Here is a 12,059-nt window from a genome sequence, read left to right on the forward strand (position 1 = left end):
ACATCTGTGGTCTCGCGTGAGGATTGTTTGGGCCGGCCAGCTCCTTCTCGCTGACTGGCTGGCTCCGTTTCCACCTAATTCAATCCCCCAGGATTTCCAGGCGTTGAATTTCAGCAGAGGACTGGCAGTTCCAGTCGGATCGCCGCTCCCCAAATCTCTCCAAACCGTGGCTTATCCACCATAGATTACGCAGCTCAGCCTCCCCGGCGGAACTACAGATTCTCTACTCCATTGGATGGGGAAGTGCAAGTGGGCTTGCTCCTTCTTGCGTAATCGTTCCATATAGCAAAGTGGGCATACGGTCAGGCTGCGCCGCCATTCATCATGCTTTTATTATATGTCAAACGGAATTCTGGATACAGGATTTTACTGGGCCGTCAAGGTGCCTGGATTTACTCCAAATCAAAAACACTCACACACACATATACACACGCACACACACACGAGCCATATTTTCAATACATTAACGCCACACTGGTTTTATGTGCAGTGTTTACGGAATATTCATCATTCACAGTAATGTCTGCAAGTAAACGTCTCCCATCACCTTCATAGTGCTGCTCTCTTTGTTGAAATTTCTTGCCCGTCTACAAGTCTGACATCACCGACTCTCCGATCAGGGGCACGGTGTCATTAGGCCACTCGGCCGTGGACACGGCTGACGGGTAACCATTTTTGAAATGGCCGAAGGTGATTGAGCCCCGCGAAGCCTGCCTCGATGGAAGCCGCCGCACAAATTGTGGGTGCGTCTTTTTAGCCAGCGAGATGAGGAACAAGTGGATTTGAAAAGAAACCATTCAAGGGCTTTTGTTTGGCTCGGTGAAACGTTCTGTATCTGTTGCGGCTAGTCTAAGGGAAGTTCGGAACGGTACAGCGTAGCACATCAGACAACGGGGAATAGCGCTCTCTTTTTTTTTGCAATCTTGGTAATTCCACCTGCAAGTGAGGTTTGAGTGTAGCTGCGCTCCGGTGACTGATATGACTGATCAGCAGGGAATTTTTAAGAGCTTTGATTTGATGATGTGCAATAATAAAATGAACAAATGCACTGTTGTAGAAAGATTGACAATTCCAAATCAAATGAGGATTGGAAGCCGTTTGATGTTTACAGTCAACGTGACGTGTCCCATTCCTCATCTTGGTGAATTCATCGGCAGCGTCAAGCTGCGTCACGCTGCCGGGATCACACTATTGATGTCGCTAGTTGACCTGCTGTCCCGCCGACACCCCCTTGTTGTGAAAACTCAGGCCGGATGCGGATTTATGGAGTGTGCGCCTTAGATGAAATGTCCAAATCTACCGGTGTGCCCAAGGGAACGATGAAGTGATTAGGTTGGGAAGGCTCTGTAACGCTCTCCATGCTCCAGCATAAAACACACATGGATGTTTTAATAGTATTGGTGGCGGATCCAAGACGGGGGTTAAAAAAAAAAAAAAAAATTAATAAAAAATAAAAAATATCAGGCTGGACGTTTGGTTCACCCTCTTTGGCAGTCTGCTCAGATCTCAGTCGCCGGAGCGTATTTCTCATTCCTTCTCTCTCTCTCTCTCTCTCTCTACTGCTTTATTAAACAGACGCTCCCTATCGTTCATTTTTCCTCACCGTTCTCCCCACTCTCGGGTTCTGTTTGGCCCTCCCCACCCTCCACCCCCATCCCATACATCACAACGCCTTAGCATACTTCACTGTATTAGGCATTTGTATTTACCTCACAGCTATATATGCCCACCCTTTAGTGTGAAAAAAAAAAGAGAGATGTGTAATAGTGAGGCAGATAAAATGGAGTCTCATTTCATTTACATGTTTCATTCCCGCTCTTTTCCTGCCCTCCCTGGTCTCTTTGTTCACTCCCCACGTTGCTTCCTCTTGTATGTTCTCCCTCCATGTTGCGCCCCTCCTCCATCTTTTTCAGACCCGGACTATATTTAGCGGCAGGTTAACCGCTCCTGTCAAAGGTCTGATTTGTATTCTTTGCATGCCAGTCTGACTCTGGGCTTGCAGTAACACAAACAAAAAAGACACCCCCCCACCCCCACCCCCCCGCCGCTTGAATATGCACTGAGCCCTCAGGCTTTGGAATCAAAGCCCTCTCTCTGCCCCACTGCCAGTGGTGCCACCTGCTATGGAGGCGGAGGGTGGGCGAGGAGAGGATCGGGGGCTGGAGAGGCGTGGCCATCGGAACTTCAAATCAAGCCAAAGAAACACATTTATGCGCGTGGGCGTGTTGCACTCGCGGTGCAAAGTTTGCGTGAGTTGGAACGAAAGAGAGGGCCGTCGCCTTGGATCGCCCCCCTCTGAATGGCGGACTTTCATGCAGAAGGAGCCATTGTGAGTCTGTGGCCTTGAGCTGGAGACGCAGTGTGATGCAACCTGCTGTTTGCCCATCACTTCGACGACTCGGTCTCATCTGGTCTTGCAGCGGGTTGTGTGTGTGTGTGTGTAAGAGGCTCAAATCGAGAGACGACGTTATCCTGACCGGGGGCTCAGATTATGACATATCTAACGTTGCACAGTGCATTTAATAATTGCTTGCGCAGCCCGGCAACCTTTAAAAGCGCTTCCGTCCGATGGCCTTTCACACGTACCGTACAGTGGCGCAACGTGACAGTCCAAACCCGTAGAAATCAAAACGTTGCCAAAACTGCGATTGATGGTCACCAAAATTTATGTCGATGATGATAAGCAACTCAACATGAGTATTTCACAACGCAAAAACAGAATAAAATCATAAGAATAAAAACGTGACTTTTAGAAATCCTCGCCATCAGCATGGCGGACGGCTCCCGAGAGAGACGTCCGAGGCAGCCAGCTTTCTTAACGGGCTGGATTGATCGTGAGTCAAATGGGTGTCCGTAGGCACTTTGTTATGTTCTCTGACTGGACACTGGGTGGCTGTGTTGCTGTCAAAATACCGTTGAGATGAAATAGCCTGTTAAGAAAAGAAAGTGTTTGGCGACACTCTGGCTTTGTTAGTTTGCCTCCCAACACAACATACTTAATTCGGTTCGGGACGATTCGAGGGATGGGCGAAAACCCACTTCTGTCTGTGCTTAATCCATCCTTTTTTTGAAAAAAAAACAAAAACAAAAAACATCTCATCCTCCGTCCCAAAAATAAAGAAGAAATGGGCAGATGCTCCAACTGGTGCCGGATAAAAGGGACGAGCATATGGGATTGAAGAAGCAGTTCCCACTTACTGTACATACATACGGCAATATTGCGTATTCTTCCGGAGGTGCACCTTTTCCCTTCAGTAGATGCCGGAATGCTGATGAGTCCTTCCCTGTTTCACAAATGCGATGTGCGCGCTGTGACGTGCGAATGCAAATCCCACATAGACACGAAAAAGTCCAAAAAGAGTTGCTTCTGTCTGCGCTTAGGCCGATTGAAATTATTTACACGTCGAATGCAAGCATACGTGAAGCATTTGTATGCCAAATAGCCGCTTGAAGTCAGACGGAGAATTCTTTCCTGTTTCGCTGTCAATTTTTGACTGGTTTCAAGCCGGGTTCACCTTGCGACTGTCGGCGGCGTCTTGAATGAATTATGAAGTTGTCTCGTCGTGATGAAGCCATTATAAATATACAGTCGATATGCTCTGAAGAGAAAGTAATTTGAGGCTACGCTTGTTGTCGTAAGCGCCGCTAACAATTCTATTTGAGGTCATTTGAAATGGGATGTTGGGCAATAAGATTAATGCGCTGCTCAGCAGTTGGCTTTTTTCCCTTTATTTATTTTTTTTCCGCCGGCTTGTTCTGCTTGACGTTTTTTCGTGTGATATCGGGAACGCCGAGACAAGGGCAAGTGGAAGTGATACAATATGCTTACAGCACATGAATGCTAACGCATCGCTGTCCAAAGGAGGCCCAGTGAAACGGAACAGAACAGGACAGAAGCAAATGCATTCTTAATTGCATTTTAAATATTGCTCTTGGCCTGCGTGAGGTGTTTTTTTCCTCCCTCCCAAAGCTAATAAATAACACAAGCGCAAACCCCCACGCGATGCATGTATCGCGGCCAATCACTCATCGAGAGTGTGATTGTAGTTTATTGGGGGGTGTGTGGGGGGGGGGGGGAAATGCTTCAGGTTGATTATCTTTCAGTTTGCATTCAGCCGCAAAATACTGACTTGCACGGCACAAATTAACTATTCCTTTTGATTTGATTGACGATTGATTCGTTTTTTTTTTTAGCACTTCCTTTTGCATTCCGCCGACAGCTCATTGAAAGTGAGGCCCGACTAAAAGCGCAGCACGTGGCCGTTTGTTTGTTTCGAACCAAGAAGAATCGCACATCCGCTGTTGCCGTCGAGACGGAGCGAAACCACCAGAAAACGTTTGATTCGAGAGACAATTGAAGTGCAGAAGGAAAAGCAGGAGCAATGAAACAATTTGCCCTGCGTGTAGATTCTACCCGCAAACTCCTCCAAATGAGACCTCAGATTAGAGTTGAAAATCAAACGATATCAACCCGATTTGAGAGCAGAAGTGCGTGCGTGCGGGTGTGCGCTTTTAAGGGATGTCTCGAACGTTGTTGACTAGGATACATTTGAGTGGCATGTCAGTTTCCAACAAGTGAAAATGGGCTTTGAATAACAGGCCGAAGCGATGAACACATTTCCTGGGTGACAGAACCACATTAGAACAAAATTGCGCGCCGCAGTCGATATTTTGCATGCCCTTCAATACCTTGGATGCGTGCATAATTGTTTAATTTATAGTTTCAAAGTGCTTTAAATCGGGGGGGGGGGGGGAGAGGGTGTATGAACGGATGAATGCCTGAGATGGGCCGTGGTGCCGACGGCGTCTGAGTGGCACCCCGATGCGTTTTCCTCTCAGCGTGATGTTGAAGCGGTCTGCGGATTGACGCGTCTGTCATTTTGGCGGCTAAAAGTCAGACGAAGATTGAGCAATTATTCCCGCAAACGAGCTTCGGTTTTAAAAGGCTCGCCGCCTCAATTGTGAAGGCAAATGGCTTTTGTCTTGAATAGGGAAACATGCCATTTCAAATCTCCGTTGTTGAACGATTTCACACGAAGATATCATTTGGATTTCATATCATTTGTGTCATATTGACATTTTTGAACTTGCGGTGTTCTTTGACATCAGAGTAAGCGAACTAAACTCACATCGGCTTACGGCTGCAATGAAACAAACCGTGTAGGGAGAAAAAACAAAAACAAAAAAAAAAAAGAAAGAACAATTGGCCAAAAATCAAGTCCGGAAGTGAACTTGCTGTTCATATGCCACTTCACGTGTCCTGCTGCTATCGTGACTTCCTCTTGTCCGGTGCACAAAGGAGGAGATTGAAAGAATGGACCACCAGCAGCCAACCACTTCAGAGGGGGCACAACAAACAGGCATTCCTTATGGGCGCCTTCGACACAATTGATCCTCGGCAAACACTTGAGAAAATTGCAGAAGTCCGCACCACAGCTGCTGCCTCCCTTCAGATGACGAGGGAGCTCACTCCCGAGAGCCGAGGGCCCATGTGTGCAGAGTTGGATGGCCTCGTCCCCTCAAAGGAGCGTGATTGATGCCGGCGGCTCATTGCGGGCCTTTCCGGGGACCTTGTTTACCATCGCATCCAATGAAGGCAACATACGTTGACAAATGTATATTTGCGAGACGTTGGGATGAAGGATGATGATTGAATTCAGTCATGAAGTATAATTTGATGTTCCAGCCCAGGATTTTTCGTTCTCATCCAATTATTGCGAGATAATGAACAAATAGAGAGAGGGGTAAGGCCTTAGAAATACACAATTTCAGTTCCCTTAAACCAGGGGTGCCCAAGACATCGATCGCCATCGACAGGTAGCCCGCGACTGGTCGCAAGTCGATTGCGAGGGCTGTCGTGGGAATTGGCCAATGATTTTAGTAAGATGATAGTTTTTTGTGTTAGTGCACATTGCACCCGAGGAATCCTACCGGTTTAACATTCACACCAAAAAAAAAAAACAACAACAAAAAATCACTTTTAACCGACGATGACGCGTGATTGCGTCACCGGAAGTTGTTAGCTCATCAGTCTGCAGTTGCAGTTTGCGATCAGAGCCGTTGCGATCTTTTTCTGTTATTATTATTATTGTCATTCAAAATGTTGTTTCATATTCAATTCACTGATGGCACCGGCAAGGAATGGGAATCCGGAGCGCCAGGAAATGCATTTTAAACCGTACACGGACGTACGACAGGAACACGCTGCCAAAGTGCGTGCCCCGTCTCGACTAAAGGTAGGCAGTGGATTTCCTTTTCACACTCTTGCATCGACTCCGTTGCATCTTTTAAAGCGTGCTGTCGGTGGGCATCCTGCGCGTGATCTAAAGCAATGGCGTTTTGTTGGACGAAGAATTCAAAAAGAGGACGCTCGAACGGTTCGCTCACCAGTGTTGCCACATTCCCTTCGAAAAATGACCTTTCTGATGACGTGTGTCGGAAGTAACCTTGTGACCTACTTTTTTGATTTTGGAAAGAACAAACTTCGATTTTATTTGAGATGAAATAGCAGTGTACGTATGTAGCCTTCACCCAAATTGATGAGGAGGAGCTGATTATTGGTCGCAGGGATATGTTTATAATCACTATTGTTTTAGAAAATATCTTCATAAATTTACAAAAGCCCAGCCCCAGAGTGATTTGGACCCTAACAACCGTAACGTGTTACAAGAAAAAAAAATGGACATAACGTGTTACTGGCATCACGTGTGCTCACTCACTCTTACGGCTGTCAAAGTGTTGGAGGCCGCCATATTTAGAGGGTTTTGCGCGTTCGCACGAGTGGAAAATACCCTCTCCATTTTTCGCCGTCTCTCCATGCCAGAATAGCCACCATCGTGGCTACGCAAAGTGCGGAATGTTCAGCCACGTACATAATGACACAAAATCATCCATCGCAATTCATGTCAGGTTAGCCGACTCACATTGCGCATACTAAAACCGGTCTACTCCTCGCAGAATGCGCAAAATAAGATGTGCGGCAGATTTGGAAGATGTAATCCTGGGCGAGGCCCGTTTGTCCATCGGCTAGCTCATTTGTTTGCGCGAGTAATCAAGTTTGCATCTGTTTTCACACAACCTTTGTAAATAAGGCCCGACGTCTTAATTGGGACATATGGTTGAATTACCCAGTGGTGGCTTTGCACAAAAGGATTCATTTGCAATCTGGACAAAGAGGGACGAAGAATATCATCACACAGTATCCCAAAGTATCCAATAATACCACCCAAAAAGTCGCTGCAGTTGTTTTCCAGCCGTGTTTAATAAAGAAAAAAAAGCCACAAATGGGGTCAGAAAAATGACTGAATACTGTATAGTGAGGTTGAACACTCCAAATTGTCCCTCGGTGTGAGTGTGAGAGCGGATGGTTGTTCGTCTTTGGGTGCCCTGCGATCGGCTGGCAAGCGGTTCAGGGTGTCCCCAGCCAACTGCCTGCAGACAGCTGGGGAAATGGATGGATTGGCAGATCTATACTTGTGCGCTTCATAGCTTTTGGCAATTGACAGTAAAAAAAAAAAAAAAAAAAAAGACAACTCAAATAAAGAAGTCAAACAAACTGTACTGCTCGGTGGAAATGTCTGCTGTCCAAGTTGCGATTGTAAGCGACCGCGTCGGTCAAGCGACACCAACCTGAAAGCGCGTGTACTGTACATTGTGCTCCAGGTTGAATCAGACTGACGCCAGCGCCGCCAGGCCATCGCTCGTCGTGTCAGTCAACCAAGCGGGATTAGAAAAGGTTGTCACATTCATGGGCAGAGAGTGACATTCATGCTTTTACATTGTTCCCTTGATATGCTTGATCACACGCAATTATGAAAGTGATCGACTTGTTTTTCATGTGTTCTGAGAGCTAGGTTAAATTGTGACGGATGCAACTCATTGTACTTAAATCTATCATGCCGGCCAGCTCACTCAAGCGGAATGTTCTCACCGTCTATTAGCTCAGTGTGTGTCCATATGTTCACGCTCGAGTAGAAGAGGTCCCGAGCTTGTCATCAATCAGATTTACAAGGGTAGCAGCAGCAGCAGCAGGTAGGCGGCGGTTTGATAAGCGACGCGTCACGTGAGAAGGGATGCCCGGGTCCGGTTCTCTCGTCATTCTTGCGGGGGGCGTCCAAAGGCGAGAAAAGGGCCGGACTGACAAAGGCCCTCGCAAATGTACTTTCAATTTGCAAATGCCCGCCAGCACCTTTGCCTTCCCGCGTCTGTGTAGATGGCTGTCGGTGGATACTTACAACTCTGCGATTTATTTAAATTTTTTTCTTCAGGTTAGCACTCTACCCTCGACCCGCTGATGAGGTCTTTTCCTGATGATGTCATGCTATCGATTGGCAGGGTGTCTGTTGGGGGATTAAGTTTCAGTGTCTGGAGACAAAGCAAGCAAAACAAAGAGGGTGGAGATGACATGCCTTGACCAAGGCGGGTGTGTGTGTGTATATATATGTGGATATATATATATATATATACACACACACACACACACAGTATGTGTTCAAATAATGAATGACGAGGGAGTGTAGCGGGTTTTTTTTATGGATTGGTGTCCTCTGGGTTTTCGTGCGATGACTCTGCAAATTGCAGCACTTCCTTCACGTCGACAGTCAGTCAGCGGGGCTGAGCCACGCATGCGCTGTACCGTAGGAGAGGAGGCTTGTTCGCTACAGTTAAGCTGCAGCTGCTGAATTCGGACTCGCGGGCTTTGCCGTGTACTTTACTGGGGAAGTAAAAGAGGTGAACTTTTTTTTTTTTTCCTTCCCCGCCTCGTCCTCTGTTTTTATATCTCTCACTAGCCACTTCCTGGAACCTGCCCATGCATTTGGATTTTGTGTCCGTGTGCGCGCTCTGTTCGTGGCTCGTCCCGACCCATTCATTTTCTTTCTCCCTGTGCTCGCCGACACTGCGCTTTCTCTCTCTTTGCTGGCCTCCCCCTCTTCCGCATTTTAATTGGACGATAATGCAGCCGGTGTGGTCTAAAACGACAACACGGCACGAGCGTGCTTCTTTGACTGGCCAAGTGTGTATTGAGTTTCTGCCGCTCGGTATGCTGAGTATCGACCGCGAGCGGCCCTGATGTTTCAGCCGTCGTTTGTGTTCCTCGAGGACGGCCGGGAGAGGCAACAGGCATGGGGAATGGAGCTATTGTGCTGCTCCATTGTTTACCTTTTATCAATTGCACTCCCACACCTTCACTCGTGGTTCCATCCCCTGATTTTCTTTCACCAAAAATCTGGAAGCGAGCATGTCCTTTTGAGGCCTGTCAAACTCATTTTTATCACGGGCCACATTGTAGTTACAGTTTCTCTTGAGGCGGTGGGGGTGGTCATTTTTGTTGCAGAGGTTCATGCTCTAGAAAAAAAAAAACAGAGTAGTTTTATTGACTTTACTTTTATTTGAGTCACAATATTCGAAAGTAACACTGCAGTTTGCGGCTGCTGTACAGACCTCTGACAAACACACCAGCGCTGCAACTCATGATTACTTTAATAATCGATTAATCGGTCAGTTCTTTTGTCGATTAATCGACTGATTTGATTTTTTTTTAAAGATTTTAAATCCTTCCCCTGACACGAACAGGACATGGTTTCAAATTGACTCTGTAGAAAATGCCTGAACCGAAATGAATCATGATTCATTTCTTGGTTCGGTACGGCTGAAATTGCACGGATTTGGGCAATTGTAAATCAAACAAGGTCTCTAAACCATGAATCGATTGCCGACATCATTACGTTTGCTGGTAAGAAGCCAAGGGGTCACAATTTTTCTGTTGGTATGTATATGCGGGTTCAATAGCGGAGGCCGAGCCGTCCATCCAACCATCCTTCGCCGCACAGTCGCATGCACACGCGTACTCTGGACATGAGCCTGCCCAAACACAAGCCACCGATCCAATCGTCCCTGTAATCCATTCATGCAGCTTGCTCAGCAATCGAATCACCCAACCCATTGTTTCAATAGTTAATTGATCCAGCCAGCCACAAGCCTCCATCCAGCCATGCAGCCAGCCAAGCAGCCATCCAACCATCAGCCTCACATCAAATCTTGTCCACCAGAGACCTACCTATCTACGTATCCATCCATCCCTCCATCCATCCATCCATCCGCCTCACATAAATAAATCTTGTCCACCCGGGACGTACCTATCTACGTATCTACCCACGCACCCTTCCATCCAATCCATCCTCGTAAGCGTTACACCTGACCCTTTGTACACTTATCGCTTTAGCCGTTGCCCTGTGCTGCTCCCTCAGCGTCCGCTCCGTGTTCAGCTGGGGAGAGGCGAGCCGGCTGAATAATGGCTGTAGTATCGGCCTAATAACGTTACAGCTGCCACGAGGATGGGGAGGGGTCAGGAAGGGTAAAACAAGGGGGCTTGGGGATTTACGTAGAAAGGCTGAGGTTTGGTTGAGCGGTTGTCTCGGGGATGGGTGCTGAGAAGGAGGGAAGGGGTGGGGCAGGTGCATCACTAATGGCTTTTTAAAAAGGTTACAGCATGTCGCTCCCTCTTCATAATGGGGCCCAGGCTGTGCTGGAAATGCAATTTCCGGGAAAGATAATGCAAGGAGTGAAGGGCTGCGTATGTCAGAGAGGCTTGCTGCTGCTGCTGTTGTTGGAGACGGGGATGGCTGGATGCTCAGTACCTTGCGCTTGTATTCAAGTGAGAGGATGGAGACAGAGATGAGGGACACGTGAATGGGGATGCTGAGAGGAGGGAGCAGGGGCCGAAAGAGTAGAACGCAGGCGTGAAGATACTTGATGGGGGATGGGGGTGTGGGGGGGGGGGGGGGGGGGGAAGGCTGGCGCGACGCTACGAAGAGGGGAGGGTGACAGATTTTTCCTGGGTGCTTGAGTCGAGCAAAGAAAGGTGGAGTGGTTGCAGCACGTATGCCGGAGGAGACGGCGCGGGGGCTTGAATGAGGGCCATGCCCGCCTGTGTGATCAATAGTTAATGACAACGTTATCGCTGGACACGTCACTGGGCCAAAATATCCAAACAAACGTTATCCCTCACCCCTTCAACTTCTTTTGCGGTTGGTTACAGCCGAATATACTAATTAACCCCCCCCCCCCCCCCAGCCCCCAGCCCCCCACCAACAATGCTATGAGCCTCAACTTTGCCTGATTGAATCTCCCTGCTTTCGAATGGGCAAGTGTAATTGCCAGCCATGTTAGAGGGACCATTTAAGCGGTCCACATTATGTTCTTGTCGACACAGCACACTTGGCTCTATGCTGCAGTAATACTTTCAATTTATTTCACACCCTCTGCGCCCAACACAAAATCAATAACTCGCGGTTACGTGTAATTTCTTTGTGTCAGTCCTTAGTTCTGCCCGGACAATTATAATCTAACTAAATGAGCATTGCGCTGCAATCTGTGTGCATGCGATCTGCATCCACGTAAACGAGCCTGCATTCGTTTGTTTGTTCGCCGAAGGAATGGACAAAAGAAGGTAAAGCTGTGTGGAGAAAGTGAGAATACACGCACGCGCGCGCGCGCGCACTCCAACACGCCTCTCTGCCTTCTACGTCTCTGTCTGTCCCATCGTGACTCATCCAGCATGTCTCTCCGCCACTTAAGCACAATGATGACATGTGCTACTTCCTCAGCAGAACGCCTCAGCCGACTGCTCCTCGCCTCCAAACTGTCAGGGGGAAACTGATGGCCCAAACCAGCAGCACCTGCTTTGAAAACAGAGGCCCCTGCATCTCTCAGAACGAAGACAACAAGAGCAGGGGGATTTTAAGTTTGTGAGCGGGAGTCCTCCACTCACTTGACATCTATTGCGTGTCCACAACCGTTGCGATGAGCCGATTTCTTTTTTTTAAACGATCCTAAAATTCCAAATATTGGGGCGACGGATCGTTCGATCGATGTTTGCAGCGGTTCAAGTTGACAGAAGTAGATCAAGATTCAAGTTGACATCATAGGTGAAGATCCACGGCGCTTTTGTGACGTTAAGCGTCCCACGCGGTTGCCATGCAGCGGGAAGCAGTCGCTGTGTGAATATTTTCATATCTTGACTCGGATTTCAAGAAAGTAGAGTGACTCAAAAGTGCTTG

General features: G+C 47.8%; 1 protein-coding gene across 1 annotated transcript in view; it reads left to right on the plus strand.

Moving 5' to 3' along the window:
• The first annotated feature begins 6,138 nt into the window (after positions 1–6,138).
• LOC147192322 (uncharacterized) overlaps positions 6,139–12,059 on the plus strand; it is a 32,065-nt gene continuing 26,144 nt past the window's right edge. The window contains exon 1 of the mRNA XM_086133188.1: positions 6,139–6,236. The gene's annotated coding sequence lies outside the window, so the exon portion shown is untranslated. The remainder of the gene's footprint in view (positions 6,237–12,059) is intronic.

This window comes from Hippocampus guttulatus, chromosome 16, assembly GCF_054856545.1.
Source record: "Hippocampus guttulatus isolate MCC_2025c chromosome 16, RoL_Hgut_1.0, whole genome shotgun sequence".
NCBI lineage: Eukaryota > Metazoa > Chordata > Actinopteri > Syngnathiformes > Syngnathidae > Hippocampus > Hippocampus guttulatus.